The sequence below is a fragment of the Diceros bicornis genome, chromosome 24 (genome assembly GCF_020826845.1).
Source record: "Diceros bicornis minor isolate mBicDic1 chromosome 24, mDicBic1.mat.cur, whole genome shotgun sequence".
In the NCBI taxonomy this organism is placed as follows: domain Eukaryota; kingdom Metazoa; phylum Chordata; class Mammalia; order Perissodactyla; family Rhinocerotidae; genus Diceros; species Diceros bicornis.
The window spans coordinates 1,620,877-1,648,833 of NC_080763.1; the positions used below are offsets into that span (position 1 = coordinate 1,620,877).

General features: G+C 45.0%; 1 protein-coding gene and 1 long non-coding RNA gene across 3 annotated transcripts in view; both read right to left on the reverse strand.

The window, feature by feature from the left end:
• LOC131420735 (ral guanine nucleotide dissociation stimulator-like) overlaps positions 1-27,957 on the reverse strand; it is a 132,665-nt gene that overhangs the window by 5,459 nt on the left and 99,249 nt on the right. The window lies entirely within an intron of this gene.
• LOC131420744 (uncharacterized) lies at positions 22-23,735 on the reverse strand. Of its 2 annotated transcripts, none has more exons than XR_009223652.1 (3): positions 23,525-23,735; positions 7,245-7,366; positions 22-302 (listed from the first exon to the last, which is right to left on the reverse strand). It is a non-coding gene; the product is annotated as an uncharacterized LOC131420744 (long non-coding RNA). The 2 variants fall into 2 exon arrangements; XR_009223653.1 differs by lacking the exon at positions 23,525-23,735 and adding an exon at positions 7,614-7,644.

Below are 27,957 nucleotides of genomic sequence, written 5' to 3' on the forward strand. Positions count from 1 at the left end.
GGTCAACAGCTCCATCACCAGCTTAAGAGGGAAGGCCGTGAGATTAAGCTTCTCACCCTCCTTAAGAGCCACAGGTGGAGATGGACTTCTCACTAGAAATGATGGTCCAGGTGACTCCAGCTCAGCAGCTCCCACTCCTGCTGGAGCCCATGTTGGCCCTTGCTCCAGCTCCACCACTGCTGATGGAGGGGACGCTGACTCCAGCGCTAGAGGAGGAGGTGTCAACGGAGCTGGAGCCAGCTCTACCTCCACCACTGCCCACTGCTCTGCTTCTGCCGCTGGCTGGAGCTCTGCAGCTGACGCTGGAGCGGGATAAAGAGAAAGGTTCACCCACATAGCTGACTTTCCATGTGTCCTTCTAAACACAGGAAAGATCCCCCTCCCTTCCAGGAATACCCAGCCTGCAGTCCCCCTTACCCTCTGGCTCTGCCTCAGTGGCCTCCAGAAGCTCACACTGGACAAGGGTAAGAGGGTCACGGCAGCTCCTCTCCTAACCAGGCAAGGTGACATTCATGTACATCCGCTTTAGCTTGAAAAAGGGACAGCCCCAGTCTGGTTCCGCCCTAGTTCTAGTCCAACCCCGTCATCTCAAGCTTCTGAGTGTGGAGACCCTCTGCTCCTGCTCTCATCTCAGAGGAACACTGGAAAGTGTGGGTGGCCTCATGTACCTGCCCCTTGTCTAGTGAGTAGGTGGAGTTGAAACCACTGGGCAACTACTCGACAACCTCTTGAGTGGAGTTCTGCAAAGACTGCCTGGGAGCTGGGCCAGAAGGAATCAGGGGCTGCATGCACACTGCCACTGGGGCCGACCCCCAAGAGAAAGTCTGCTGCTCAGTTCACGCACAGAGGGGCATCCCTGCAAAGAACTGTGGTCAGGGAGGGAAGGAGATGAATCCTCTAATGCTCGGTATCATGATTAGAGGAGCTCACCTTCTCATGCTGCCAGGCATGGCCTGGGGTATGAACATGACAGACTCACCAGGTTTCCGACACCTAACAACCAGCTCCTGCTCAGGAATGACCCGACCCTTATGTCCTGACTTCTCCCCTCCTCACAGACACATGCAGACACACACACACACACAAAGAGGGGCAAGGGGTGTGGGGCTGATCAGGTGGGATCACAGCTGTGTCCTGGCCTGCACTAGCCTTTCCTGGGCTGTCGCGTGTTACCTTTCACTGCCTCCTGCCAGACACCCAGAGGCGTCAAGAATGAGGGCTGAGCCAACATTGCCAACTACCAAAAAGATTCTCTTTCTGGGATTTTTTGAGCCCAGATCCTCCAAAAGTTGGGAAACAACAACAAAACATCTTTGCCTGTTGACTGTCTCCAATCAAGTGAGCTGGATGGGGTGCTGTGGGTGCGTGGTTACCTGAGTTCTAAGATCTGTTGAGGTCTATGACCCCACGTCATCTCCTGAACTGTACACAATGAGCCTACACAGCCCTACCCACAGCTCCCTGGAAACCTAACTAGGGACCTAGCTTTAAGGAGACAGAGATGAATGCAGACCTCCTTTTCCTTACTAGTTCTTCATCCTGGGATAGTCCCTGTGCCTCTCAGGTCCTCCCCAGTCTCTAAACCTGCACCATGGGGATCAGCCTAGAATCTACTTCCTAGGGACATCACCCGGTGTATATGAGATAATATCTATTACCCCTGTGGGCTGGTGTCACATGTACCTAAGGCACAAACTTAGAGATGGAAGAATAACAAGGAGGGGTGGGATGTAGTACAGAACACCACTCAAAACAGGCCTGGGCTCCAAGAATGTGATATTGGGACAGTCATTTCCAACTTGGCCTCATTTTCAGGTCAGCACCATGAGGGGGTTGCAACTAATGGAAATTCAGATATTGCCATCGTGTGACATAAAACCATTCGATTGTTTCCTGTTTTATGGAGAATGAGACCCAAGTGTCTCATCTTGGTCTATGAGGTGGGCAGCCTCCACAGTGGTACTCAGTAAGCCCCACCCATATTATACACATCCCCGTGGAACCACAAAGTGGTTAGTAACTGGCTTCTGAACATAATAAGAGCCAAAGTGATGGGATGTCTTGTCTAAATTTTAACTAAAAATGTCTCTCACTTCCTCTTGCTCCCTCTCTCATGTGCCATCTCTCTCTCTCTCATTCTGTCAAATCCCTGGAAGTGAGGAATCAAATACCGGTGTATTGGGGCTGCCCAATGTGTGAGGCACATTGAGGAGAGAAGCAAGGGAGTGCCTGGGCCAACAGACAGAAAGGAACTCAGGCTCTCAATCCAAAATGAATCCTGAAGGCTGAGAGTGACCTTGTGGGCCAGTCCTCCCCCAGTCGAGCCTCAGTTGAGGCCACAGCCCCAATCTGTTCAACTCACTGAGACAGAGGCACCCAGCTAAAACATGCCTGATTGCTGATCCACAAAAATTGTGAGATTGTCAACATTTGATGTTTTGAAATGCAAGGTTAGGGGCAATGAAGTCAGAGAGGGAAAAGTAACGAACACAGCCTACCAGGCCCTGGCCCTACCTTCCACCCCAGCTCCTGTTCTCTCCTCCCAGCCTCCCTCCAGCTGCACTGGCCACCTTTCTAACCTCCTCTGGCCAAACTCACTTCTGCCTGTGAGCTCAGGTGCCATTTCCCTGACACACTGCTCCCAGACTTGTGCAGGGCAGGCTCCTTCTTTTCATTCTGGTACCAGAAATAGTCACCCTAGTGAGGTCTTTCAGACCCTCCTACCCAGTGATGCCCAGCCCTCCCTCACAGCCCCCTGATGTGTTTCTCTACAGCATTTGCTCTTTTCTTTCTCATGTCTTTGCTTTTGTCCATTTCCCATCTAGACTGTGAGCTCCCAGCAGGCAGGGACCACTTGGTCATTTTCATCCTTCACTTCAGCCCACCAGGGCACCTGGCACAGGATGAGTGCTCAGGGCACAGCTGCTGAATGAGTACATGGGTAGATCTTGCACCTCGCCCCCTGCTTTTGACCAACTTTCATTTTGGAGATGAACACTATTAATAGGAGGTACAAGTTGTTTCTGAGGCAGGGGGACAGCCAGAAAGACCTCTGGTTGACTCTTCGCTGCTCCAGGAGCTCAAGAAAAGTTCAGTGGACACCGAGTAAATTCCAGGTTTACAGCAGAATGACTTGATATATATATATTATGTAATGGTTACCAAAATAAGTTTAGTTAACATCAATCACCAAACAGAAATAAAAGATTGTTTCCTGATGATGAGTAGTTTTAGGATCTATCTCTTAGCAAGTTTCAAATATACCACACAGCAATGTTAACTTAGTGTTGTATATCAAGTATATCTCAATACAACTGAAAAAAAATAAAAACAAAAACTCACTGGCCACCACTGACACAAGAGGCTGCCCGCCCCCTCGTGGCCAGCACTAGCACTGTTGCCCAGGCAGGAACTCCAAACAGAAAGCAACCTTTCTTCAGGTGTCCTCAAGGCAGAGGCTCTCCAGGATCCCAGGGGTAAAGCAGCAGGACCTGTCAGCTTCGAGGGAGTGGGAGGAGTCTTGGGAGCCTACCGTGCCCCCCTCTTGCTGTTCCCCACCAGGTGTCCTCTTCACTCCTAACGCATCCTAACTGCTGCCATGACAATGGTTCCCCTTACCTCCAGATGAGGACCGCAAGGGTCCAACAAGGATTAGTCTTCTCCCTGGACTCTAGACTTGGTGTCCAGTGCTCTGGCATCTTCTTCCTTATCCTCAGTTCTCATCCACCCAAGCCCCCTAGCATCCTCAGTTCTAAAGGATCTCCAGGGGCTGGAAATCATTTTCTCAGGGTTTCAGAGCACAGTAGGTCATCAACAGAGAACCTAGTCCAACAGACATGTTGTGAGTGCATGGAACACTTGGAGTCACTCGCTGGATGCACTCCACTTTATACAGGAGGACCCTCACTGAAGTATTCTCTCCTGTTCCCAATGCCTACACAAGGGGAGGATGGGCTCATGACAGTTCTGAGTGCCCACAGAGGTGGACTGCAGGACCCCAGTCCTGTGATCCCCAGGCTGGGCCAGGGATGGATCTGGAATAGGTAGACACCTAGGAACCTTAGGGATTCCTCTTCCCATCTCTGGGCCCCTGCGCACGAATCGAGGAGAATGGATGCTACTGCCCCGTGGGAGAGCTGCCTCCAACCTCTCTCCCTCATGCCTCTTGTCACTTGCCCAGTGTTGGCTCTTTTTTGACTGCACCTCCGAGTTCTCCATATGAGAATTCAAGTGTGAGTGAGTGTGCCTGTGCACATGTGATGATGAGGAGAGGAAAATGACCCCATATGGAAAGGGGTGGGCAGCAATCCTCTAGGATCTTAACGCCTCTCATTACCAAAGGAAACCTGAGGGAAGGGGTGGAGCCTCGGCCAAGTAAGCTGGAGCTCTCTCTAGTCTTCAGGACTCTGACGACCTCCTGTGGTCTGGGACGGTATCTGCTTCTTTCTAGGCCAGTTTCCCAAATGTACAGTGAGGGGTAAGATGTGCAACAGCACAAGCATGTGCTCAGCCAGGACAAGTCATCAGGCCCCATAGATACATTAAGTATGTTTTAAGTGTATTGAAGACATTAATATTGCTGTGCAATCATCACCACGATCCATCTTCACACTTCTCATCTTGCAAAACTGAAACTCTATACCCATTCATGAATTACTCCCCATTCCCCCTCCTCCCAGCCACTGGCAAACACCATTCTACTTTCTGTCTCTCTGAATCTGGTGATTTCAGGAACCTCATAGAAGGGAAATCACACAGGGTTGTATTTTTGTGACTAGCTTATTTCATTTAGAGTAATATCTTGAAGGTTCATCCATGGTGTGCCGTATCTTAGACTTTCCTTCATTTTTCAAGGATGAATAATATGCCATTGTATGTATATAGCACATTTTGCTCATCCATACATCCCTGGACAGATACCATAGCAAGGCCCACAACCAAGCCCAAAATAAAATGGGGCTCCAGCCAGATTTTTCTCAACAGTACCTTGCAGACTACTTTCTTAAGCCATATCCCATATGATATTTACTAAGGATCTAATCTTGGGCCGTGAGTTGCTTTTCAGAAACTCCATTTCTCTTCCTTAAGCAAGTTTCAACTACTTTGAGCCAATGAGACAACAAGATGGCTTGCAAGACTCAAACTGCAACTGCATAAGTGACTGGAGGATGAACTGGGGGACCAAGAACTCCCCAGCTAATCATGTTAAGGACACTGCCTTTTGAACGTGGGATGTGTGACAGAACATGAAAATCTGTGCTTACACAAAATACCTAGGACTGCTCCCAAACTTACTGCACCCACTCCTTTGCCCTTGAAAAGCCCTTTTCAACAGCCCATTGGGGAGAAAGATTTAACCTTTGTCTCCTTGCTGGCCAACCTCCTAATAAAGCTTTTTTCCCTTCTACAAGAGTGGGTATCCCGTTTGGCTAAGGGGTGCATTGGGCTGTGAGCCCTTCCTCGATTACAATACTTGGGTGGCTTCCATGTTTTAGCTATTATGAATAATGATGCCATGAACATGGGTGTTGCAATGTGTCTTTGAGAACATGCTTTCAACTCCTTGGTGGGGTATACACCCAGAAGAGGAATTGCTGGGTCCTATATAATTATATTTTTATTTTTTTTTAGGAATTGTTATACTGGTTTCTACAGCAACTATATATTCCCACCACAGTACACAAGGGTTCCAACTTCTCCACATCTTGGCCAACAGTGATTCTATTCTTTTTCTTCTTCTTTTTTTTTTTTTTTTTTGATAGATGCCATCCTAATGAATGTGAGGTGGTCTCTCACTGTGTTTCTGATTTGCATTTCCCTAATGATTACTGATGATGAGCATCTTTTCATATGCTTATTGGTTATTTGCAGATCTTCTTTGAGCAAATGTCTACTCATATACTTTGTTCAATTTTGATTTGAGTTGTTTGTTTTTTGTTGTCGAATTTAGGAGTTCTCTATCTATTCTGGATATTAAGCCTTTGTCAGATACATGGTTTGCAAATATGGTCGCCCATCCTGTGGGCTGTGCTTTTACTCTGTTGATAATGACTTTTGAGGCACAAAACTTTTTAATATCCATGAAGTCCAGCATATGTATTTTCCTATTTTATTGGCTGCTCTTGGGTGTCAGAACCATGAAATCATTACCAAATCCTATCTTGTCAAGTTTTGCCTTATGTTTTCTTCTAAGGGTATTATAGCATTAGCTCTTACACTTAGGTATTTGATTCACTGGGAATCAAGTTTTGCGTACAGTGTTAGGTAAATGTCCAAGTTGATTCTTTTGCATGTAGATATCCACTTTTTCCAGCACAACTTGTTGAAAAGACTTTTCCCCATTGAATAATCTTGACACCCTTGTCAAACATCATTTGATCACATGGGTGAGGGTTAATTTCTGGGCTCTCAATTCTGTTTCCATTGGTCAATATGTCTGTCTTTATGCCATGACAATGCTGTTTTGATACTGTAGATTTATAGTAAGTTTTCAATCAGGAAGAATCAGTCCTCCAACTTAGTATCTCCTTTCAAGATTATTTTTGGTATCTGGGCTTATTTGAGACTCCATAAGAATCTTAGGTTAGGTTTTTTTCTATTTCAGCACAAAACGCCCTTGGAATTTTGATAAGGACTACACTGCATTTGTTGATCTCTTTGGATAATGTTGACACCGGCACAATAAGGAGTCTTCCTATCCACGGTGATGGGATGTCTTTCATTTCTACTAGTGCCAGGTGGCTGTTCAGGTTGAGGGGGCGGCACTCCTCGAGGTAGTCTTGCAGAAACCCACAGTTCCTCCTCACTGTGCCTTCACCATTTCCTTAGAACGCATCTACAGTCAACAGAGGGTAAAATGCATGTAAAATGCACGTGGGAAGTTTTCAAAGACTGGGTGTGCATGGAGCACACATTTCTTCCACTCCTCTCCATTAGCAAGAACCACAGACTGAAGCAGCAGACCCTAACACATGGAGACTGCAGACTCAACCAGCAGACCCCAACAAATGGGGACTGTGGACTAATTAAGGGCCAGGGACTCGGGTTCCTGGCAGAACCATCTGGCAGCTCAAGCTGAACCGCTAAGCCTTTGCCTGGCACTGCTGACTAACCAAATGCTAAGACTGATGCTCTCTTAGAGCATCCTGTCAGTCTAGACTGACCCACTCACCCTGGACTGGAAAGCCAGTTAGATCAGGAGCTCACGGCAAACAGAGTGGATCTCATATCCAAGAGGAACTTACCCACAGCCCTCAGAAACAGTGAAAAAGATGGAGAACTCAAAGGTTTTGAGGGTACCAATGACTGTGTTTCTCATCCTCGAAGCCATCAGGTGTCTCCTTTGGATCCCACTGCTGCCACCAAACTGGTACAAAACAAAATAAAATTGAGCAAATTTTAAACATCTTATTGGCTTTATTCAACAGTTCATGAATCAGGCAGCATCCAGTCTAGCAGAGAGAAAGGCACTCCAAGGAGTTCTACAAAATGAAGGATTTTATAGGCAGAAGGGAGCAAGAACAAGGAAGTTACACTAGATAAAAAAGCGGGTTGGTTACTGCAAGGTTACCTTCCTTAGAGGATGGCAGGGCTCTATCAGGAAGATGAGCTACCTGCTGCGCATCAGGTGATTCCTGATTGACTGCTTTAAGATTCTATTCCTGGGAGGGCCAAAAGTCTAATTAAGTCTCGACTTGTTTATGTGAGGCATAGCCTAAGCGGCTCCATTTGGGCCTGGTGTCTTGTTTTAAACACATGACTTCTGCTGGTCCCTGCTTTCCCCAGTTACACCCCGGCTGTCCCTTCACTGACCATTGTTGGTCACACACCCACTGCACCTGCTTCCAGTCCTTTCCCTTCAACACCGTAATCTCACATACAGCTCCTCCCGACACTATCATGACGTCTCCCACCACATGTCCCCTATACTTTCCACACTGCCATCAAGATGCTTCACAACACCACCACCATTTATGTCCAATGGGCTGAGAGGCCTGCCCGTGCACTGGGAATCAGGAGTCACAGGGTCTGTCATTTGGCCTCCAATCATCTATTGTACCCCAGCTGAAGGGCTTACCCTGCGGAGACACTCAGTTGTACCCAACTCAATCGCACAACATCTTTGCCCCAGGCTTTCTTCAAAATGCTCCCCCCACTTTCTGCCCCAACTGCTCCTGGAGGGGTCATTTTGGGGTAGCCTTCGAGGCCACCTTGGTGATTTTGTGCCCAGGCCCAAACAGCTCTTGGCCAACAAACACTTTAACCATACCCCCTGAAATCATATAGCATAGGTAACTAGTGAATGGGTGCAAATTACTGGTTTTACTTCCAAGGGCCCTAATGAATATTTCACACCAGGAGCATCCACTTTTGGGTTTTACTGTAGGCTGATATCACAAGGCTCTCACCCAGTGAGGCTCTCTCTTCCCCAGCCCTCTGAGCAGATTTCTCCAGGCTATATTCTGCAATGCATCATTGTGTCTATCTCAGCCTGCTTCCCTCAGGTTGCGGGTCCCCCGAGGTTCCTGCCCTGACTGGCTACCACCAACCCATAGAGACACTGTCAGTCCTATAGGACTGGGTGTTGATTTCTACTAGGACTGACTGACTGGACTGGGCACAGGTGCGGTGGCCCTACCCACACAAAATCAGGTAACTGAGGCAACCAAGAAGTATCGAAAACCTTAACCCAACATCGACAACAACTCCATAAGACCCTATCCTAGCCCTTGTGGAACAGTCTCATGAGTCTCTTGCCTAAATGGTTTTAGAGAATGGCCTGTCCCTAGACTGTCTATACCAACCAACGAAGGAGGGGTTTTTGCCTTTCTTAGAACCACTTGCTGAATGTACATCAACTCACAAGTTCAAACCTACCTCCACCAGATGGCCCAAGAGGTTAAAATATTGTGTAATGTTACCTAAATCTTTTAAAAGATACCCAAGGCCCACGAGATCACTGACATATTTTCATGGCTGGTCTCTCCAAGTTGGGGACAATGGAAACAGACTGGATTTTAGACTGTTGCTTGTACAATTATAGGATCTGTTACTATAGCCATCATCGGATATTTACTCTCTTGGCTACAATGTGCCCTACCCCTAATAACTCTATTAATTACCCTTATTAACTATCCCAACCAACTTTAAATTAACTAAATTAAAATTAATCATTACCCTGATTAATTTAAAAAATTCAAAAATTTTATGGAGAATCTGCTTAACACAGAATACACTGTTGTAAGCATTTAAAGTATACAGTTCAGTGCCATTTAGTACAATGATTATGTCGTGTGGTTATCACCACTATCTAATTCCAGAACATTTTCAACACCCCCAAACAAACCCATACTCATTCACACTATTTTCTCCTAACCCAAGCCCATGAAAACAACTCATCTGTTTTCTCTCCCTATTGGTTTGCCTATTCTGGACAGTTCATTCAAATGGCATCATGCTATCTGTGGCCTTTGTGGGCGACTTCAGTGAGCACACATGTTTCAAGGTTCATCCATGGCCGAGCATGTAGCAGTAGCTTATTCCTTTTTATGGCTCTATAATGTCCTATATTATGAATAGAGCACATTTGGTTTATGCAGTCATAACTGGATAGAAATTTGGGTTTGTTCCACTTTTGGACCATTGTGAATAATGTTGCTTTGAATATCCATGGAAAAGTTTTTCTTTGAACATATGTTTCCAATGGTCTTTTGGACATACCTACCTTGTGACTCTCCTGGTCCATGGGAATTCTAGGTTTAAGATTTTTAAAAATGGCAAACTGTTTTCTGCAGTGGCTGCATCATTTTACTTTCCCACCAGTAATGTATGTGGGTTTCCCATTCTCCATATCTTTACTAACACTTGTTACTTTCCATTATGTTGAGTATAGCCTTCATTTTGAGTGTGAAATAGTATTACACTATGCTTTGAATTTACATTTTCCTAATAATTTATGATACTGAACATCTATCTAGTGCTTATTGGCCATCTATGTTTCTCCTGGAGACATGTCCATTGCAGCTAGTTACCCATTTTCATTGGGTAACCAATGAAAATGGTTTCATTTCAAACTTCTTTGAATGAAGTTTCATTTCAAACTTCTTTGTTTTTTATAATTGAGTTCTAAGAGATCTTTATATAGTCTCAATATTAGAGCATTCTCAGTTATATAACTTGCAAATAGTAGGGGACTTCTGTACCCCACTTTTAACAATGGATAGAATATCCAGATAGAAAATTAGGAAACAGCAGACATGAAAACATTAATGGACTTATCAGACATACACAGAACATTTTACTGAACAGCAACAAAATGCAGTCTTTTCTCAAGGGCACACATTATTTTCCAGAACAGATCACGTGTTAGGTCACAAAACAAGTCTTAAGTAAATTAAGAAGACTGAAATCATACCAAGTATCTTTTCCAAAGACAATGGCATGAAACCAAAAGTCAATAACAGATGGAAAACTGGGATATTCATAATACATGGAAGTTCAACAACAAACTCTTAAACAGCCACTAGATCAAAGAAGAAATCAAAAGGGAAATTAGAAAATAGCTCAAGACATACAAAAAGAAAAAATAAAAACACCAAATCTTATAGGATGCAGCAAAAGTAGTACTAAGAGGAAACTTTGTAGTGATAAACTTGTACATTATAAGAGAAGAAGGATGTCAAAGAAACAACCTGATTTACAACACACAGCATTAGAAAAAGAAAAAATGAAACCCAAAGTTAGCAGAAGGATGGAAGTCACCAAGAGGAGAGTGGGAAAAAATGAAAGACAGTATGAAATATCAATAAAAGTAAGAGTTGATTTTTTGAAAAAATAAAATTGACAAACCCTTAGATACAATATCTAGGGAAAAAAAGAGAGATGACTCAAATAAAGTAAATCAGAAATGAAAGAGGAGGCATTACAACTGATGCTTCAGAAAGAAAAAGACCAGAAGAGACTATTCTGAACTACTGTACATTCACAAATTGGGTAACCTAGACAAAATAGATAAATTCCTAGAAACAATCTATGAAGGCTGAATCATGAAGAAACAGAAATCTTGAACAGACCAGTAACAAACAAGCAGACTGAATCAGTAATCAAAAACCTCCCAACGAAAGGAGAGTAAAGTGAATGCTCGACTTCACCACAAATCCCTGAGCCAGCCTGCCCCAGCCCCAGGCTGACTCCTGTGGACCTAGCTGGCTCCCTGCAGGCTTCTGCAAATCCGGGCCCCTGGCTCACCCTGGAGCATGCCAGCTCTGGCGGCCCCAAGCAGCATCCTTGACACCAGGTTCCCATCAGGCTCCTGGAAACCCAGGCCCCCATATCAGCCTAGGGGCTGCGATCTTCAGCAGCCCAAGGTGGCTCCTGTGACCACAAGTGGTGTCATTGGCACCAGGCTCCTGGTGGACTCTGATGAATTCAGACCCTGGCTTCCCCAAGTTTCTGCCTACTCCTGGCAGCCACAGGCAGCACCCACAGCCACAGGCTGCTTCCATAACAGGGCACCCATTGGGCTCTCACAAACCCAGGACCCCAGGTCACTCTAGCATTTACTGGCTCCAACAACCCCAGGTAGATTCCATGGCTCCATGCTCCCCGGGGGCTACTAGGAACACAGGCCCATGGCTCACCACACCACCTGCCAGTTCCAGCAGCCGTAGACAGCTCTCATGGAACCAGGCTTCCGACAGGCTTCTACAGAACCAAACCCCCAGCCCACCCAGGTGCTTGCTGACTCAGGCGGCCCCAGGCAGCTCCCATGGCACCAGGCACCGGCAGGTTCCCATGAACCCAGGCTTCCATCTTGACCCAGCGCCTGCTGGCTCCTGCAATCTCAGGTAGCTCCTGTGGCCCCAGGTTCCCAGGAATCTAGACTTCTGGCCTACACCAGCACAAACTGTCTTTCATGGCACAGGCTCCTGGCAGGCTCCCGTGAGCCAAAACTCTCAGATCATCCCAGCACTGGCCAACTCTCATGGCCCTGGATGACTACTGTGGTCACAGGATCTCAATGAGGACCTGCCAAAACAGGCTCCAGTGGGGCTACTCATGATCTCAGGGTCCCAGTTTTGCCCAGGGCCAGACACAATACTGTGGACGCAAGCTTTCCACTCACCCCAGTACCAGGTTGCTCAAGGGCTCCAGCAGCAAGCCTGCCCCTGGACACCACCAGATGGCCCACCCAGGACCCCTAGATGGGCTGAATGTGAAGGCTTTGGTTTACTAAAGCCAGTCTGTAATGAGTGGAAGAGGTGTCTACTTCCTCAAATTTGCAGACACCAACGGAAGGCCACAAGGATCATGAATAATCAAAGATCCATGACACCACCAAAGAAAAAGAATAAAACTCCAATGACCGACCAAGAAATGGAGATATAGGAACTATGTGACAAAGACTTCAGAACAATGCTCTTTGAGAAATTCATAAAACTCTAAGGAAACACAGACAGACTACTAAATGAAATAAGGAAATAGTGCATGAACAAGTGAGAAGTTCAACATAGAAACAGAAAGCATTAAGGAAAAACAAACAGAAATCCTAGAGTTGAAGAACACAATGACTGAACTGAAGAATTCAATAGAGACCTTCTAAATCAGATTCAACCATGTACAAGAAATAATTAGTGCACTAGAAGATGTGTCATTTGAAATCATCCAGTCAAAGGAGCAAAAAGAAAAAAAGGAACGGATAGGATTGGGGAAAGGTAGTATGAATTATGGGATACCTTGAAAAGAAATAGATAAGCATTATTAAAGTACCAGAGGAGAAGACAGGGAGAAAGGAAAAGAAAGTTGACTTAAAAAAGTAGCAGCTGACACCTTCCCAAATCTGGGGAGAGATGTAGACATCCAAGGTCCTGATGCCGATTGGTCACCCTAAAATTTCAAACTAAAACTTTCTTCTCCAAGACACATTAGAACAAAACTATCTAAACTCAAAAAAAAGGATCAAACAACATGATCAAGTTCAACATGATGCAAATCAATGAATGTGATACACCGCATTGATAGAATGAAAGATAAAAATCCTAAAATAATCTTTCAATGCAGAAAAAGCAGTTTGACAAAATTCAACGCCACCTCATGATAAAAACTCTCAAGAAAGGGTTACAGAAGGAACATACCTGAACATAATAAAAGGTTTACATAACAAACCCACAGCTAACATCATATTGAACAGTGAAAGGTTGAAAGCTTTCTTGCTAAGACAAAGAACAAGACAAGGGTGCCCAGTCTCAACACCACTCTTCAACACACTGCTGTAAGTCTCACCCAGAGACATTTGGCCAGAGAAAGAAATATAAAGCATCTAAATTGGAAATGAAGGAACAAAGTGGTCTCTGTTTGCAGATATGATTTTATGTAGAGAAATACCTAAAGACTCCTCCCCAAACTGTTAGGACTAATAAACAAATTCACTCAAGCTGCAGGAGACAAAATCAACATATAGACATCGGTTGCCTTTCTCTACACTAACAATGAACTATCTAAAAATGATATAAAGAAAAAAATCCTAGTTACAATACCATCAAAAACAGTAAAATACTCATGAATAAATTTAACCAAGAAGGTGAAAGATCTAGAAACTGACAACTATAAGACACAGATGAAAGAACTTAAAGACACAAAGAAATGAAAAGATATCTTATGATCATGGATCAGAAGAATTAATATTTTGAAAATGTTCATGCTACTCAATGCCATCTCAAGATTCAATGCAATTCCTATTAAAATTCCCATGGCATTTTTCAGAGAAATAGGACAAATAATCCTAATATTCATGTGGATCCACAAAAGACCTCCAATAACCAAAGGAACCCCGAGAAAGAAAAAGCTGAAGGCATCACAATTTCTGATTTCAAACTTTATTACAAATCTATAGTAATAAAAACAGTATGATACAGGTATAAAATGAGACACCTAGACCAATGGAACAGAATCAAGGATCCAGAAATAAAACCACACACATACAGTTTGCTAACAGTTGACAAGTCAGCTAAGAAGACTCCATGGGGAATGGATAGTTTCTGCAACAAATGGTGCTGGGAAAACTGGATAACCACATGCAGAAAACTGAAATTGGACTCCTATTTTACACCACTCTATAAATGATCTCAAATTGAATTAAAGACTTAAATGTAAGACACCAAATATAAAACAACTAGAAGAAAATATAGAGAAAAAAGCCCCATGAAACTGGTCTTGACAAAGATTTTTTTGGATATAATATCAAAAGTGCAAGCAACAAATGCAAAACTTAACAAGTGTGATGACTTCAATCTAAAAAGCTTCTGCATAGCAAATGAAACAATTGGCAAACTAAAGGGGCTAATATCCACAGTATATAAGAAACTGTTACAACTCAACAGCAAAGAAACCAACAAAACAATATGAAAATGGTCAAAGGACCTGAATAGATACTTTTTCAAAGAAGACATAAAAATGGTCAACAGGTACCTGAGAAGATGCTCGTAATCACTCACCATCAGGGAAATGAAATCAAAACTACAATGAGATATCACCTCACACCTGCTAGAATGGTTATTCTCAAAGAGACAACAGACAACAAGTGTTGGCGAGGCTGTGTAGAAAAGAGAACCCTGTGCACCGATGGTATGAATGTAAATTGCTACAGTCACTATGGAAAAAATATGGAATTTTCTCAAAAAAATAAAAATAGAAATATATATAAATGAGCAATTCCACTTCTGGCTGTATACCCAAAGGAATTGAAGTCACTATTCTGAAGAGATATCTGCACCCCCATGTTCATTTCAACATTATTCACAGAGAACATGGACACAATCCAGGTGTCCATCAATGGATAAATAGATAAAGAAAATGTGAGATATATGTATACATGTAATATATAATGGAATATTATTCAGCCATGCAGGAGAATGAAATCCTGCATTTTGCGACAACATGGATGGACCTTGAGGCATTGCGCTAAATGATATAAGTCAGACGGAGAAAGACAAATACTATATATTCTCACTCATATGTGAAATCTAAAAAAGCCCAACTCAAAGGAACAGAGACAAAAATGGGTTTCCCAGGGTCGCGGGGTTGGGGGAAATGGGGAGATGTGAGTCAAATTGCACAAATTTCTAGCTGTAAAATGAACAAGTTTTGGGGATCTAATGTACAGCATGGTGACCATAATTAACAATACTATATTCTTATAGACTTGAAAGTTGTTAAGAGAGTAGATCTTGAAAGTGATCACTAGAAAAACCAAGTTAATTATGTGAGGGAATGGAGGTGTTAACTCACCGTATTGTGGTAATCCTTTCACAAATCATCATCTTGAACACCTAAAACTTACCTATGTTATATGTCACCAATATTTAAAGAAATCTAAAAAAAAAAATCTCTCAACAAAGTAAAACCCAGGACCAGATGACTGCACTGGTGAATTCTACCAAACATATAAATAAGTATTAAAAACAAGACTTCTTACACTCTGTCAAATATTGAAAAAGAGGGAACACTTCCAAGCTCACTTTACGAGGCCAGCATTACCCTGATACCAACACTAGACAAGGACACTAAAAGAAAATAAAATTACAGACCATTATCCCTGATGAACATGGATGCAAAAATCCTCAACAAAATACTAGCAAACTGAATTCAACAGCATGTTAAAAGAATTATACTCTACCACCAAGTGAAATTTATTCCTGGTATACAAGGGGAGTTCGATATACAAAAATTGATCAATGTAATAAGCCACATCAAGAAAATGAAGGGGAAAAAATGACCAACTCAATTGATGCAGAAAACCATTTGACAAAATTCAATGCCCTTTCATGATAAAAAACTCAACAAACTAGGAATAGAAGGAGAGTGCCTCAACATAAAAAAATCCATATATGAAAAACACACAGCAAACATAATACTCAATGATGGAAGACTGAAAGCTTTTCCTCTAAGACCAGGAACAAGGCAAGGATGCCCACTTTCACCACTTCTATTCAACACAGTATTGAAAGTTCAAGCCAGACCCATGAGGCAATAAAAATAAATAAATAAAAGGCATCTAAATTGGAAAGAAATAAGTAAAATGGTCTCTGTTTGAAGATGATATCATGTCGTATGTAGAAAATCCAAAAGACTCCACAAAAAAGCCGTTTGATCTAACAAATGAATTCAGAAAAGTAGCAGGATACAAAATCAACACACAAAAATCAGCAGCATTTCTAGACACGAACCATGAGTTCTCTGGAAAGGAAATTACAAAAACAATTCATTTATAATAGTATCAGAAAGAATAACAGGCTTAGGAATTAACTTAACCAAGGAGATGAAAGGCTTACACCATAAAAACTACAAAACATTTCAGAAAGAAATTAAAGAAGACATTCATAAATGGACACACATCCCATGTTCATGGATTGGAAGGCTTACTATTGTTAAAGAGTCAGTATTACCCAAAACAATCTATAGATTCAATGTATTCCCTAGTCAAATCCTAAGGATGTTTTTTGCAGAAATAGAAAAACCCGTCCTAAAATTCACATGGAATCTCAAGGGACTCAGAATAGCCAAAAGAATCTTGCAAAAGAAGAACAAAACTGGAGGACTCACACTTTCTGATTTCAAAACTTACTACAAAGCCACAGTAATCAATAGTATGGTATTGTCATAAAGACAGACATAGAGACCAATGGCATAGAATAGCGAGCCCAGAAACAAACCCTCACATATATGGTCAAGTAATTTTTGACAAGGGTGCCAAGACCATGGAATGGAGAAAGGTTTCTTTTCAACAAATGGTGCTGGGAAAACTGGATATCCCCATGCAAAAGCTTGAAGCTGGACCCCATCCAACGCTATATACAAAAATTAACTCAAAATGGATCAAGGACATAAATGTAAGACCTCAAACAAGAAAACTCTTAGAAGAAAACATAAGATCAAATATTCATGACACCAGACTTGGCAATGATTTCTTGGATATGACACCAAAGGCGCAGGTAACAAAAGAAAAACAATGGAAAAATTGGACTCCACGAAAATTTTATAAGTTGATACATCAAGAGGCACCCACAGAATGGGACAAAATATTCGCAAATCGTATTTCTGACAAGAGACTGGTATCCAGAATATACAGAGAAGTCCTAAATTAAGCAACTAAAAACAAGCCAATTCAAAAATGGGCAGGGACTTGAAGACTCCTTTGCGAAAGAGGACTTAGAAATGGCACATAAGCACATGAAAAGATGCTCAACACCACTAATCATTAGGGAAATGCACATCAAAACCACAATGAGACACCACCTCACACCCAGTAAGATGAGTGTTATTGAAAATACAGAAAACAGCAAGTGTTGGCCAAGATGCAGCGAAATGGGAACCCTTGTACACTGTTGATAGGAATGTAAAATGATGCAGCTGCTATGGAAAACAGTATTGATGTTCCTCCAAAAAATTGAACATAGAATTATCATGTGATCCAGCAATTCCTCTTCTGCATATACACCCAAAAGATCTGAAAACAGAGCCTTGAAGAGATATTTGTACATCCATGTTCATAGCGGTATTATTTACAACAGCTAAAACGTGGAAGCAACCCAAGTGTCCATTGACACATGAGTGGATACACAAAATGTAGTATATCCATACAATGGAATATTATTCAGCCTTAAAAATTAAGCATATTCTCCAATACGCTATACATGGATTAACCTTGGAGACATTATGCTAACTGAAATAAGCCAGTCACAAAAAGACGAATACTGTATGAACTGAGAGTAGTCAAATCATAGAGACAGTAAGTAGAATGGTGGCTGCCAAGGGCTGGGGGGAGGGGAGAAGGGAGGGTTATTGTTTGATAGGTATAGAGTTTCAGATTTATAAGAGTTATGGGGATGAATGGTGGTGATGACTGTACAACTGTGGAAATGTATTGAACGCCATTGAAGTGTACACTTAAAAATGGTTAAGATGAAACATTTTTTGCTATGTATATTATGACTCAATATACAAAAAGAAAAAAAAAAGAAATGAGCTATCAAGTCACAAAAAGACATAGTGGACACTTAAACACATATTGCTAAGTGAAGGAAGCCAACTGGAAAAGGCTATATACACTGTTCCATAGTTTTCATATATTCCAATTACACGACATTCCAGAAAAGGCAAAACTATAGAAACAGTATAAAGATCAGTGTTGCCAGGAGTTGGGGGGCAAGGGACGAAGAGGTAAAGCACAGGGATTTTAGGGCAATCCAACTCTTCCGTAGGATACTGTCGTGGTGGATACATGAGATTATGCATTTGTCAAAATCCAAGTACATGACAGCAAGACAATGAACCTTAATGTAAACTACGGACTTGCTTACGAACACTATAGCAGCATCAGCTCCTCACTTGTAAGGAATGAAGCGCACTAACACGGGTGGTCACGCAAGATGTTAACCATAGGGGAAACTGTGGGGGAAGAGGGAGAAATGCTCTGCTCTCTCTGCTGAATTTCTCTGTTCATCTAAAACTTTCCTAAAAAAAATCTATTAATTAAAAAATAATCAATGGAAAGTAGGGAGTGGGTAGAAATATGGACGAAACAGGAATATCAGAATATTAATAAATGTTGAAGCTGGGTAATAGAGACATGGGGGGCTATCGCACTTCTCTGTTTAATTTGTGTATGTTCAAGGTTTTCCACAATAAAACATTTTTAAAGCTCCAGATTAAATCTAGATTATATGTACAAGGAATCAAAGAATGCAAAGAAAACAGATATTTTTGAAGCAAGTACTCAAGGGGCACACTGAGGGAACGTGCAATCACACTGGATAAAGAGTGAACGTCCTGGTTCCACCAAGAAGGTTCAGAGCTCAGTGAGCAAGGCAGGCAACAAAACAGTCAGGGAAGTGACAGATAATGATCACAGAAAAATGTTTGCCCTCACTGATCACAGAAATGCCAACGATGGGCCCTGACAGAACTGCCCCAGGATTTACAATGTCATGACACCCAGAATTAGAGCGGGCTCTGGGACAGAGCACCACGTCCTGTGAGAATGCCAATCAGCACCGGCTTTCTGGAGGGCAAATCTCCCAAACCCTGGAACCTGCAGGCCACTGGCCTGGCTGCTCTGTTGTATGGAACCTGTCCAAAAACAAAGAGATTGGGTAAAGATGATGGACTGAATAAACACATGTAGAGCCCCTTTGACATAGAATCCCTTAAACATGACCCAAAGTTTCCTTCATTGATGAACAAATTCATAATAGCCTTGGGAACCATCAAGAGAGCCGACATTTTGATGAAAACATCAAAGAGAGTCAAGAGCTGGTGATCGGAGATCCCAGTGGGGAACTCCGTGTGAGCCATGAAGACCAAGCCAGGGTGTCCTCTCTCCCTCTCCCTCCTCCCCCTGTCGTTCACCTAACACCTTCTGCATCGTCCCTCCACTCCCAGCCACTGCCAACCTCACGCTCCAGGAATACAGGAGCAGAGGCACAGGGCGCCCTTTCCACGAGCACAGCTCGTCCTCTTTCTCTCTGCACGGCGCCAGGCAGCAGAGCTGTCGTGACATGAGTACAGCCATGTTTGGCTGCTCCATTGACCTACAGCCACCAGCACAAAAAGAAATATAAAAGCTGCTTTCTGCGTGGTGGGAACCGGCCCTTCTCCCATGGAGATAGTTGCAATGTGTAAAAAATTCAAGGCCCTTCGGGCACTGCAGCCTGGGGCAGACTAGCCATCTGAGCTGGGCTGGGAGGATAAGCAGGGTAAACAATGCACGTACACAACTACTGGGCTGAGACGATAGCCAGAGTGTGGGGCTCAGTGCATGTACGCCACTGATAACCATTTGTGCATGGGAACACTGAATGCTTTCTCTGTAAACTCTGTAACTGCTTATATAAATTGCTGGAGACTGAGACCCGGTGAGAGTTCCACCTGTGGAAGGGACGCCTTGCCCAGGACGTGTGATTTCCGCCCAGCCGAAACAATTGACAGGACTCTCCCGGCAGTGGGACGTGGATGTTGTGAGTAATTGATTTATTGTGAAGTAATTGATCTGATGTGTTCTCTTTTCAGTTAACCTGGCGTTTCTCTTTCTGGTTGATTTGTGTCATTTCCCTTCAGTCGATCTGGTGTTTCCCTATCCGATAGAACTGATGTTTTTCCCTCTTATTATATGACCTATTCAAATGTGCCGCTATCTCAGCTGATGTGGATGTTTTCCCATTCCAGTCGAGCTGGTGTTTTTTCCCTCTTATTATTTGACCTATTCAGATCTGTTTGCGGACTATCACCTTTACCATCCTCTCTATAATAAAATATACCTTCAACCCATTTGTTTGGAGTGGAAAGTTTCTTTTACATCTACAATTGAATCCCCAAACCTCTCATAACAGGAGCCCAGCCCGGCACCTCCTCAGGGCCCAGCACACTCTTCCTCTCCATCTGGTCCTACCTGCAGCACAGACACCTGCTAGCTCATCTCCACCTTACAAACAAAACTCTCCCTTGGACCCAGGCTCTCTTTTGGCTACTGTCCACTTTCCCAACTCCCCTTCATGGCTAAACCTCTTAAATAAAGTGCCTTATACATACTGCCCTCCCATGGACCCCCTACACTCACTCTAGACCCAGCTTCATTCCCACCCTCTCAAGGAGACTGAGGTCACCAGTGATGCCACATGGCCGAGTCCAGCCATCTTTTCTCCATTCTGATCAGAGCTGTATCCCACCCAGCTGAGCACCCCTCCTTTCTGCAATACCCTTTCCCCTCATGGGTCCTGCAACTTCATGCTCCACGATTTCAGTCCCCTTTCCTGGACCCTCTTCAGCTGCACCTCTGCAAACACTGCCTGCTCCTAGGCTGGGCCCTGGTCCCTTCTACAGCTACAGTGTCTCCAGGAAACCTCATTAAATTCCACGGTTTTAAACATCTCTGACCTCATCCCGACTCTGCTGACACACCAATGCAACTTTAAGAGTTTAGGTGCTAGGTCCCCAGCATCAGCACCTAAGGAGTATCTCAGACTCGATTCATCTCAAAATTTCACTGTCATATGAGTTCCAAAATAACATCAAATCTTTCCAAAAGGAGGAAAAATTTGGATACAATAAACAGTTGTGAACAAAGTAACCAATAAAACGTATACTTACATCCAATCCTGGTTGCTTGATGGGGAAAATAAGAACACAGAACTAAGATCAGATATTCTCAAGCCGGGGACCGGAAGGTGATGAGTTGGGAGTGTAAAACACAGGAACTGATCAACTCTAAGCATTTACAGAAAGAGAGGCAGAAATGGTTGTTCCTAAAAGCTGAAAGACACCCACTAAAGGAATAGAAAAATCATGAGAAAACCTAACAAATTAAAAATTAAATTAAATGGTAGACTCACATTCCAATTTATCAATAATCACAATTGTAAATAGATCAAATTGCTCTATAAAAACATGAAGGTTCTCAAGTTGAGTTAAAATATTGTTATAAAATAAAGGGATATAATATGGTTGAAAATAAGGAGATAAAGAAATAAGACTTTAAATGGGACAAAAAGGGGTTCTCTGTGTTGATAACTGTCAGGGACACTTATGCACCTAACAATATGGTCTTGAAACATAAAGCAAAACTGGACAAACAAGAAGACACAGGCACCCCAAGGGAGGTGCCTTCCCTTTCCACAGGGAAACCTACCTTACCTCTCTTAAAAAGCCACAGGTCAAGTGATACAGTAAGTTAGGAAACAGATCTGCTGACAAACACAAAAAAGCTAGATCTAGCCTCAGCCCCAGGGACAACGTAAGCATCTAGTGGAGAGCGAACATTCTCCTCAAACCACGATGAAACAGTCACCACAATGGACTGTGTGCTAAGCCACAATGAAATCTCTAAAGAGTCAAAAAGCAGAAATTATAAGTGACTTTTTACTGGACTTAAAGCAATAAAAGTAAAAAATAAGTCACTAAATATTGCTCCCAACAAACACTGAAATCTGTCTAAACTCTCAGGTTAAGAGGGAATCCAGACAGACAGGAGAAACTCTTTAGAAATGAACAGCAATGAGAGCAGCATGAGGCAAATCCATGACGTGGGGACAAGGGGACGGAAGAAGGGACACAGCCTCCACTGCAGGTATCAGGGAATATCACCTGTACAGCAAGCTGAGCACTTCCCTCCAAGAGCCAGAACAACACCACAATAAAACCAATGACAGCAGAATGAAGGGAGAATTCACCAGACAGGAACAACAACATAGACCTGAGCAATGGAGTCAAGGGCTGGCTGTCTGGAAAGACCTGTAACAGTGAGAAACCTTGGGCAGTCTGACCAAGAAGAACAGACAAAGGCACCAAGAGGAACAGACAAAGGCACCAAATTGTACCATCAGGTACGAGAAACTACAGAAACAGCTTTAACGTGATAGGAGAACATAGTGGATAACTCTGACCAGGACATCAGTGGTCCTCAACTGGAGCCGTCCTTCCCATAGGATGCATCTGGAAACATGCGGGATGGGTTTTGTTTCTTGTTTTGGGTTGTCCTACTGGTTGTTGCCCCAGGGGTCCCGGAGATCCTGAATAGCCTGTCACATAGACCCGTTTCCCTCTTGAAGTGTTACTGACATCTGGGAAGACAAGCACTGATCCAGATTAAATGAGCAATGTGGTAGGAAAATGTTTTCCATGGATGTATAACAGGGAAAAGATGGTACCCTCAATATGTAAGGAATATCGAGAAACCAATGTTTACAACTACTAAACTGTAAGAGAGCAGGAAAATCAGAAACATAGCAAAGAAACACACCAAAAATATATCCAACCTATTTGTACAGGTGGAGAAATATGTAGGTAAAGCACAGGAAACAGTGGAGGAGATTACACACCAAATTTTACTACCGACAAGGAATAAAAGTTGGGAGGTAGGTGAGAAATAGGAGTTTTTACCACTTCTTAGCTTATGTATTTCTCTAGTGTTTTAATTTTTACAAAAGAGAATGTATTCTACTCAAAAAGATGTTTCAAATTTTAAAGAAATTATTAAAATGTTCAAAATGACTTCAGTTCAAGGATATTCATTAAAACATGTATGGAAAGCACCTCCCCATAATGTTAAGAGTCTCCTATAACTTTTCCAATAGTTTACTATGTCGATTTTATTTCACATTTAGATCCTAACTCATTGGAATTTACATTTGTGTGAGGGATGCAACAGAAGCTGATTTTCTCCTGTTCAAGTGGAAAACCAACTATCCAGGCACCATTCATTGAGTAGGTCTGGCTTTCCCAGCTGACCTGCAATGCCTCCTTCCCCACCTGCTAAACCCTGACAACTACCGGTGCCTCTTGAGCACCCTAGAGCGAGCGGGGTGAGCTCTGCAGCCTGGGCTCCCTGTGTGCAAGGGGCGGCTACCAGCAGAGCCTTCTCCCAAGACAGCAGCAGGCATGCTGCACACAGAGGTGCTCAGGGGCCGTCTGCTGTGGAGCAGGAAACTCCTCATGAGGAGCAGGCAGTGGGGGAGCCCTGAGCCCCAGGACTGACCTCGGCTGGGGGCAGCAGGCTGCTCAGTTAGGGAGCCCCTCCCTTCAGCTCGTCCAGCTCCTCCTGCAGCGTGTGCACCTGGCTGTCGGCAGCTGCCCCTCTTCAGCTCGCTGTCCTTCTCCACCTGCTCCTGCAGGCGGCACCCGTGCTCCTGTTCCCCCGGGACCAGAAGCAGTAGGAGTGCAGCGAGTCCAGGAGTTCTTAGGCCCCAGCGCTGACAGGATGACCCCGCTGAGGGACCTGGGGCCGGTGTTGCTGTGTTCATCCTGCACATCTTCCACGGCTGGCTCCGGGGTGACATCTGTTGGAGGGTGAAGGGGCTCTGGGAGAGTTTCTGAGGCATCATTGTGAATGATGAACGTGGGGGCTCTGGGCCAAGCTCTCATCAGGCCCAAGGCTGGCCCCACTGTAGGTGGGCTCCACATCTCTCTTCAGCCTCTTTCGGTCAACAGCCTCTCGAGGGACAGATGGCCTCTCTTGAGTGTGTGCTGAGGAGAAACTGTAAGAAGGATGCCAGCCAATAAATCTGCATGCCTCAGATCCTGAGGGATAAAGTCACCCACGGAAATGCCACTCTTATCCAGCAGGCCCTGGCTGGGAAGAGGCGGTCTCATCGCCAGCATCTACAGCAGACCTGTTTGCATCTCCCTGGCTGCCTCACGCTGTGGAGACCACACTGTCTCCTGGAGTTCCTTCCAGAGACTCTTTGCCCGCTCCTGACTGGTGGCTTCCTGGGTGGCATTGGGTTCGGGTTTGCCCTGCAGAAGGGCTCGCTTCAATTTGCGGGACCCTTCCTGGGCCCTCAGGTTTTCCCTCGAGGATGAGGATGAACCTGAAGCTCCTTTCCCATCTGCTTCACTGGCATGTTCCTCTTGTCCCTGGCGGCTATCTTGGTCTCATTTCTTCTGGGGCGGCAGTGGCCTTCAGCTCCTCCTTCTCAGTCAGGTGGAAGATGGAGGGCAAGGCCGTGGGCTTTAACATGTAGTACTGACCCTCCAGCCTGTTCAAGAGTTTTTTTTGGTGAAATGTTCACTACAGATGAAAGAATACTTAATAGGGTCCAGTCATCCCTGTGAACAACTTTTAGCAACTGGACAAGACGTTTTGAGTCCTTTATGTGGAGCCTGCAAGGATACATGAAAAAGTAATTAAAAAGAAAGAATTAAATGTCTCCCCCTAAAATAATCAATTATAAAAGCAAAACAAGTGTTTTTGGGAACACCCACACTTAGGAATTTTGCCCATTTAAAACTTTAGTAAAGTTTTAAGGAACACCTCTGCTTGCAAGTTATTACTGTAATAGAAAGATGAAAGACCCACTGTCTACCTTAAGGAGCTGACCATCTGTAGGGCAGAGAAGGAAGGAAGGTGAAGACCTTCTCCCAGGTTGTGGTAAGTGCCCTGTAGGAACAAAGATGCTCGGGCAGAGAGCACAGGATGGCACCAAGACAACACGAAAGGCTTCAGGAAGCCTCAGAAATAGTTCCTAGAAGCTCATGGCTGTCCAACCCTCCTGCTGTCCCTGGGATGCAGGACTTTGGGTGCTAAAATGGGGAGGATTGGTCCCCCTATTTCAAAGCCAGGCCAGGTGTTGGCCAGCAGAGCCTCCCAGGCACTCAGCAGGGCGCCTGGCCCCAGCTCTACTCAAGCAGCCGAGGATGCAGGACTGCCGCCAAGAGGAGGTCAGCCCCAAGAGCTGTGGTTCTGTGTTCCTCCTGTCCTTCCACTACCAGGAGGAAAACTGCTTCCTGTACCAAGCAACCAGCCCCTGAAATGTACTGACCAAGACACTTCATAATCTTTTCTCCTCATTAAGGTAAAATCTCTATTTAGAGAAAACTATGCACATGGGGAGGAAGGGGGTCTCTCTCGAGGCTTTCTTCTCCTCCTGAGTTCATCTAACCCTCATGAGGCCGAGTGGATACTAGGTCCTCAGGGAGTTCCAAGCAACCTGACCTTCTAACATTTCTCAATGCTTTGTGACAAGTTACAAAAGGACCCCCACTTCCTTTGCCCCCATACCACGTTAAACAATGACACATGCCAAGAGCAACCTTCTCTGTAGTGTTTTGCATCATTCTCAAAAACAGTAACAAAACTTTTGGGACACAGACTCTGAAGGAAACTGTCAAGAAAGCATGTTCTCTGACTTCTGAAACAAGCTCACATTACTAGTTCTTTGGATGGATTGTAACAACTTCCGACTTAAAACAAACCACTGTTAACTTTGAATAAGACTAAAGACAACAAGTGGCATTCAGGTCTTTAAATATTCAATAACAACCTGCAACATGAAACAAAAGGATCTGCCAGGAGGTTTTCAAAGTAGAATGTCTTCAGTGCACTGTTCTGGGACCTCCATTGCAGAGTCTGCAGGAAAGGACTCACTCAACTGGCTGAATTCCAGAAGCCCTCATGAAGGGAGCCAGGCCAAAGGGAAGGCAAACCCCTCATCTTGCTGTGGGATCCCAAGGAAGAAGTGAAGAGAGGAGCCCCTTCCCTGAGTCCCCAGGGTAAGCCTCCCAGTGAGGAGTGGGTTGCAACCTCCTCCACCCAGGATGCTGTCACATGCAGAATCTGCAGAGTCAGACGCCTCTCCAGGACTCACCTCCAGTGCAGAGCCACCTTTCCCTGCACTGCCAGGACCCTTCTAGCAACAGAGCATCTGAGAGGCGTGTCAATTTGGAGGTAGAAGCTGCATTTGCTCAGCCACATTCCTGATCTCAGAGATCAAGGCAGGCTCCCTGCCATCAAAAGAGCAGAAAAGTCATGGCAAATGCAAGAAGATAGTGACCTAAGAAAGAGTGTTTCCAGAATACCCTGTTTCTTGACATTGTTGGCCCCAGCCTGAATCAGTGGAGAGCAGAGTGGCCAGGGGGTGGGGGTGACAGTGTGGTGGAGGCCATAAGGTGGGTGCCAGTGGCCATGGGATGGCCGCAGTGGCCCGAGGTGCCCAGAGCAGAGACAGTGGCACAGACCAAGGCCACATAGCGCCCGGCGCTCACTCACCTTCTGGACCGGCCCCGAGGCCCCAAGCACAGAGTGCTGCCTGCCTTGGGCTGGAACACCAGGGGTCTGACTGGGCGGCAGCAGCTGGTTACCTGTGGAATGAGATGGCTGTTTCTCCTCGTTGCCCAGTGGTGGGAGCAGTTCGTGGCAGTGCAGTGATCACCATCCCGGGCCTCAGGCTGTCATGCTGCCAGGCTCCGGCCCCCTCTTCTCCGCCCCACAGTGGGACTGCCACAAGAGTAGGGCTCAAAGCGACACTGTGCAGCAAGTGGGAGCTGGTCCCCACGCCCCGCAGGATGGCAAGATGGCGGCGCGTGCCCATCTGTCCTCCGTAAAGCAAGATGGCCACATCTGTGGGCCTAGGCAAACTGCTGCCTGATGCACCCACCCTGGGGTAGCGCTGCCAAAACGCGTCTGTTCCGCTGCCCTGATGGGTCGCTGCTGCGGTGTTCATAGCAAATGACCCAGACCGAGGGGGGAGGGAGAATGTGGCCGGCCCTCCGAGAGGGGCCCCGCCGGACGCCAAGATGGCGACCGATGCACTTCCGCCCACACTTCTGGCCCTGCCCACGTTGCTCACCTGGATTGGCCCCAGTGGTTGAGCATCACATTCTGCTCATTCTCCTGGGCAGCGGGGAGAGGGACGCGGGTAGGGGCACCTGCACCGGTCAGCATGGAAGACTGTGCTCGCCTGGACTCTTAGCCGCTGGGACTGGCTGGCATGGTTTGGGGCGGGGCCGTCGGGGGGAGCAGCTCCTCAGGTGGAGCGGGTGGGGGCAGCTCCCATAGTGAGACCGGTGCGTCTGACAACCAGGTCCCTGCGGGTCTGGACGCTCTTTCCATCCGCCCTCGGTGCTCTGGCGCTGGCCTGACAAGCCCATGGCTGTTGGGGCAGGAGGGGCAGCAGGGAGTCAGGGAGGGGAGGGGCGTGCTGGGCGGGGCTGGGGCAATGGTTCTTGGGAGGCTTTTTCCTTCCCCACCAGGATTAAGAAGTCCCTTCTCTGGAACTGGCTTCGGATCCAACCACACAATCCCTGTCTGTGTGCAGAACTCTTGCCCTGGTCTCACGCCTGGCAAAGATTTCTTGCTTTGACCAAACTTTAGTCAGGCTCCTGAACCTTCTTGTAGGCCTGTCTGTACACTTCCTTGTAAAATCCAGTTTTAGCAAGAACCTTGCTAATTCAGTTTAACCAGAACACCCACCCGTATGTCTGATCACCATCGAGATCTGCTCAGGCTCCTCCTCCTCCTCCACCATCCCTCAGGTGGTGTCTGATCACTCTGGCCTCTCTTTGGTAAGAATCCTGTTAGGTCAGGTTAGCCAGAAACCCCAACACTTGTTTTTTCTCTTAGTAATTTTCCATCCTGTGACCCCCACCATGCTGCCTGGCCATGAATTCCCACTTGCCCATGCTGCATTCAGA